Consider the following 6,702-nt stretch of genomic DNA (forward strand, 5'->3'; position numbering starts at 1 on the left):
TGAGTTGACACAATCCTGAAATACAGGAATGTCATTTGGATGGGGGGGGGGGGGTAATGAGTTGACACAAAGCTGAAATACAGGAATGTCAAATTGGGGGAGAGTTGTGGTGACAAAATATGTAGCCTACAGATATAAACAGTTCAAGAATAACAAATAATAAAACTTGTCTTTACACGGGGAGTGTCGTGTCGTGTGTGTGTGTGTGTGTGTGTGTGTGTGTGTGTGTGTGTGTGGGGGGGGGGGGGGGGTCGACTTTATTTGAGGGCATTTTGGAGAATGAGAGATTGGGGCATCTTTGCGCTTTGGGAGTACATTCTAATCTAAAGGGAGAGGGCAGCAACAACAAAAATGCCCTGTCACCCAGGTCTGGCATCACTGAGTAAGCAGGAGTGGACATAATGATGGAGGAGCTCCTATAGATGCCAGGTTTGTAGAAAAAAAAGGAAGAAATAAAGAAATAAAAATGGCCTATAGGCTATTATATACAGTATCTAGATAGATAGATAGATAGATAGATAGATAGATAGATAGATAGATAGATAGATAGATAGATAGATAGATAGATAGATAGATAGATAGATAGATAGATAGATAGATAGATAGATAGATAGATAGATAGATAGATAGATAGATAGATAGATAGATAGATAGATAGATAGCACAATAAACTAAAATGCACAGATCAAGAGAAATGACAAAAATGGAAACATGCTTTGCATATTATTTTTTATTGTGTATGGTTTATTTGTATTTACTTCTTTAATGTAATGCACATTTTAGCAATGCATGTTTGAAACCAACATTTACTAAATATATAACTGCTAAAGAGAAAGAGAGAGAGAGAGAGAGAGAGAGAGAGAGAGAGAGAGAGAGAGAGAGAGAGAGAGAGAGAGAGAGAGAGAGAGAGAGAGAGAGAGAGAAAATATGGTTGCACATTAATGCCCTTTACAAATGTTTCATTATGGAACTTCCACAAAGAGCATTTTGAGATGAAGGTACTGTTTTCTTTTAGCCTATTGGTATAGTTTGTAAATAGAAATTCAGTTAATATGACATGTTCTTGATTGTTTAGTACTCACTACCACAACACAGATGCTGGGATGACACTTTGTCAAGAGGCAAATTTGCAGAACAGAACATTTAGCATAGCCTATTATTTCCCCGGGCTTTGTGTGTGCATAGCCTACTGATACTGTATATTTTGTTTAAACATTGTGGATACATGTGAGGGACATTTGTATAGGCCTATTAATAATATCTGGAGATCTAGCCTATATGCTAGCCAGTAGCCAGAATGTTATGTCTAAAAGAATATTTTTAGGTAATTTTCATAATATAATTTCTAACTTATCCCCCGTTATTTCTGTGTGTGTATATAGCCTTCTTTTGGAAACTCGTTGTGATGTGATGCAAACTAAGCGAGAGTGCGGAGTCTGCAGACTAGCCAACACCAACTCGGGACGGCCTGGCCACCACTCCCTCTCCCTCTAGCATCACTGGAATACCAGCAGGTATATATAGGGTCTTGAGCTTTGCAGTGTCTCTGCTGTCACACCGGTGTCTACATAGGCGGTGTGCCTCTTTCTCCTCGTAGCTACAGTATAGCTTGTGTTGGCTCCCAGTGTCAGTTTGCTTGTGCTTGCTACCATGCAGTTCTGGGTGCTTAACACGTGTGCATGGCATAACCAGCCTCATCCTTCTCTCTCTGACCTTGTCTGTGGCCCGCGGAAGGTCTCCATACGGGTCCATCGCGTTTCAGTCGTACATGTGACCTCAAGTGCCATTCGTAGCATTCTTGTGTAGACACATCATGCAGGACTGCTGTACTGTGAGCGCCAATATGTTTACTCAAACATGGCTTGTTAGGATCAAGCCAGAAGGGACGAAGACCCCTATTGTTTCCGTACTTCAAAGAATTATTATGCTACTTTTCGCAGTTTTGGCAGTTCTGTGCTGTCATTTTCCATGAAATTCAGTGATATGGTAGAGGTTCATGGGAATCGGTCAAGAACTGAAGAACTGAGGTCTCCAAAGGACCTCTGACATTTAGATATCCCAATGAATTAATTATATGATCTGCTCTATCCACTTTTGACGTCAAAAATGCAACGTCAACGATTTCCGTAGCCTGGTTAACCACTTCCCCTTGAAATCGCATTTCCATTCATTTGTGTGGAGTCTGGTAGTATAGGCCTACAGCGTGACAGACAACCCCTGACGTCATCTCCAGTCTCCAATCAATGAACGACACAAGCCCCGAACATGGACTCTAATTGGGTCCAAAATCTGCATCCTGCTAATGTATGGTTGATTTGTGGGCGTAACAAAAAAGTGACATCATCTCCAGTCTCCAACACACGACTCTTCTCCTCTCCAACCTAATTTGGAAGAGTATGACGTCACTCCTCTCTATATAATATGAATTGTTAGTTCAGTTTGGGAACCCCTGCATTAGGGGTTCCCAAACTGCAAATTCCCTCAAGGGGGTGCGTGATATGAAAAGGGTAATGGCGGTTTTATGGTATTATTTAAGGCCCAAACCACACCAGCTGCAACTCCTTACAACTACTCGCAACTCCTTGCAACAAAACAAACCACACCAATGCAACCCCTTGCAACTGCCATTTGGAATAATGGTTGCAAGTATGTTGCAAGGAGTTACATGGCGACCCTCTGGTGTGGTTATAGCCAAACGGCAAAATCCGGTAAAAACTGTTGTAAGGAGATGTATAGAGCAGCTGCGGGAGTAGGCTATACAGCAGCTGCATGTCTCTCAGTGCAGTGACATTCTTTGATTATTTGCCATAATCATATTAAAAGAATTATCATTTTCGGCCAAATACAACGAGAGTGTTGGGGGGGTGCGTCAGCTAGGCCAGGAGGTAACAGGGGGTGGTGCACCCGTAAAATGTTTGTGGACCGCTGTCCTAATGCATTCATTGTTTCTATGGCTCATTGTGCATATTGCGTATAGCTTTTCTCTTTTATGGCTTTGACCCGTCTTATCGCTGCTTGCAGCTATATTTTCTTCTCCTTCTTCTTACCGTATTTTTAGACTTAAATCTCAAGCGACATTAAAGATGGCTAAAGATTCCATCTTTATAATCGTATCACATTATTAGCCTTTAAGTCCAGGGGGCCAGGGCTGGATTATTGTGTCCAGGGCTATACGATCAGGTACAGCATCGTGGTTGGGTCAGGGGTTTGGTGTCCTGGACTGCAGCCTATATGCGTTAATCCAGCCATGGTCCTATAGTGTCTCAGAGGAAGAGTAGGAAGACCACCAACCACTGCAGTCTGCAGATGTGCTATTACATGGTTGAATAGTTGAATGGTTGATTGTGATAGGTCAAATGCAATCTGTGGTTTATTATTACATAATGCATTTAATTTATAAATCACTTTACATTCTTGCGAATCTCAGTGTTACAGCCTGTACAGGACACAAAAAAGGCCCAAGAAAGTATTTGTTAATAAAAAAGTTGGTTTTTAGTCCATTTTTAAAGGCATCAGTGGCCTGTGATGCTCTCAGGTGTCATTTAATAATGTTTAAATCATTCAAAATAAAACCTGTGATTCTGTCCCACATCCCCCTATATGGATTTCTTTCTCAATAATGTCCACATCAAGGTTCATTGTCACTTTATCTGTTACTTAACATATATTCATGATATACTAACATATTATTGTAGGTGAATACACACACTCAACTCCCTATTAGTATGTGTAGTGATGTAATGCCACCATTTCGCCAGGCGGGTGCACTGTTTTACCTGCAATGCATACTCAAACCAGTGGCTAACCCCAACTTGATAAACCATAGAGATTTCTTTGGAACGGTTCAGGTCATGATCAATACCATTGTCCAGTGTTGTAATAAATCATGAAGACAGGTTTGTATCCCCCCTCACTTCTACTTCAAGTCATAACAGGAGATGCCTCATTGAGATGATGTATCTGTTTGCACTGCAGTTTCAAGGACAGCAGTCCCGACTGATAAAAGAGAAATAAAAAAAAACCTTTAAAGTAAATCTAGTGTGGCTATCTTGGAGTTGGAAGCAGTACATATGTACTTGTTGCATGCTCCTATCCATAGAAAGAAATGAACCAGTAAGGAGCGTACTGGTCATATAGTCATCAGTCAATGTTTTTATGAGTTCATGTTTGTATAATAAACAGCCCTATACCTTTTCTTTTTTTCTTTTTACTATTTTCAAAAACATATTAAAATTGATCAACTAGCCAATCTACGTCAACATGTTGTGAGTGTGTAGATAGGCTATTTGAACTATTCAAAAGTGTTTTTAAAAAGGCAAAGAAGTATATGGATAAGGGGTTTAGCACTGATGAAAATAGGGCCACTAATCTCCAAACGTTGAATGCTGGTTGTCGGATTAATTTAGTAATTTTAATTTTTTGTATGTGACAGCTGAGCCATACATTAAATTATATATTCTGTTTGCTGTTCTATGGGAGAAAATATTAATTACTCAGGTACAGTAGGCTACTTTCGTAGGACGTTGAGGCCAGACTGCAACAAAACTTGTCGCAACACCTTGTATTGCAACATAACAGTTTTAAGGCCATTCAACACCAATGCAACTCCTTCCAACTGCCATTGAGGATGATGGTTGCATCATGTTTTGCGAGGTGTTGCAAGGAGTTGCATTGGTGATGTTGGACTGGCCTAAAAAGATACTAGTAGGAAGGCTACTTTAGTAGTAAGTTTAAGGTACTTGAAATTTACTTGAGTATTTACATTTCATCCTACGTATATATATCTTCACTGAAGATATACAACACACATATACTTAAACTAAAGCATGTGCACGCCTGTAGGCAGCCACCATATCGACAACAGCAAAGTGAGGCCTCCGTCCACAACACCCCCACACAGCCTTCCGCCTCCCCTGCAGTCAAATTAAAAGGAAGCAGCACCCTGCCTCTTTAACTCCACTAACAAAGGCTGCTGGGAGAATGTGAGAATGATCCATTACCAGACTGACGCCCCCCGGCTCTGCATCGCTCCCTTCTCTCTCCAACCCCCACCACAACCACATGACACAGATGGGTAGTTTGATAAATCTCCTTAACTTCCATTAAAACATCTCACTAAAAACCTATATCCTCTTCATACATGATTAGTTGCCACGCCATTGCATCCAACACTTGAGAACTGCCATAAATATAAGACCAAACCAACTTAACTTGCACTGGAACCTGTAAGGCGAGTTGTGTATGTCAGGCCTACAGTGTATAGTTATTTTGCCTTTGGATCTTAACATTGGCAACGCATCAACAAGTTGTTGTTCTTGGGTTTTTATTTTATTTTATATCTCGACTTGAAGTTGAATAAAGATATTTATTGGCTAAAAACATTCACATTCATCCGTTAAGCTGCGTCATATACTCATATTATGTTAGACGCCACTGTGTTGAGAACAGAGCTGACAGTCTGTATTGTTTTGAGGTTCCAGTGAGCTGTTGGACACTGGGAGGGACGATGGGGTCAGCCAGACGTCATAAGAGCATACTGTTTGATGAGATATCTCACAGAGTATGTTTGCGTTTGAGAAAAAGAAAACACTGTTGCTGAGGGAAGCGATGAATAGATTTCTATATAGAAGTAGAACCTATAATAGTGTGTGTGTGTGTGTGTGTGTGGGCGGCCCGAGAGGGCATGGAGAGAGGGGCTGAATTAATTTCTTTGCCAGCCTTGTTTAACATTAGCATTTCCATGTCCAAATTATGAATACGAATTAGTCTGTGCACAATCCGCTAAGTGCCATTACTTGTGCATTTACAATTCCTACCCTTGGATACAAATGTGGAAATTAAATATAAATGGTTTATCTCGGGAGCGCAAATGGAACGTGTTGCAGAGTTTCGGTTTTAATGAACGGCGTGCGCCCGTTATTGCGTTTGTCAGTGTGTCGTCACAGCTGGAGGGACCTGTGGACTCCCTACAGGCCTTTATCCATCACTACTGCTGCCGACTCCAGCCACACACACACACACACACACACACACACACACACACACACACACACCCAGTCTATTTGTTTGTTTTTTTATTTTTTTGCCATGGCACATTTGATAAAAAGCATCCCTTTATCATTCAGTGTCACATTAAACCAAGCTTACAGATCGTTACAAAAATATAAAAACATGGGGAGTGAAATGTTTGGTTTTTTAAACTCCAAATAGACAAAAGTACAGAACAACTATAGTTAGCGCTCAATGGAAATGGCTGCAATATGCAACATATTCACTGACCAATTTCATATGGAATCCATTTCTAACAGTGTGGCTTTGTAGGAGCTTAACAGTCCATAACAGGGTCCATCTTTGTCCGAAGCTAAATCTCACTACTACTGGACCGATCATGTCCAAGTTCCATGTGCATAGTGCCAGTATAGGCAGTGTTTTATTCTATTTACATTTTGTTATGGAATTCATTGTCGGTTGGATCGAACTGAAACTTAACCGAAACTTTCCCCTGATGCGTCATAGATGACGTCACCAGGGTGGCCGAATGTAGTCTGAGATCCACATGGAAGCCGCTTCATAGTCATTAGATCCCTTCTTGGTTCTCTTAAATCATACTCTCACTGCCCTTCTCACACACACACACACATGTGGCATAATAGCAAAATGGCCATCATGTGAATATGGTCAATTGTGTTCAGAGCACACTGT

Source organism: Protomyctophum parallelum (assembly GCF_964188405.1).
Source record: "Protomyctophum parallelum genome assembly, chromosome: 16".
NCBI classification, from domain to species: Eukaryota; Metazoa; Chordata; class Actinopteri; order Myctophiformes; family Myctophidae; genus Protomyctophum; species Protomyctophum parallelum.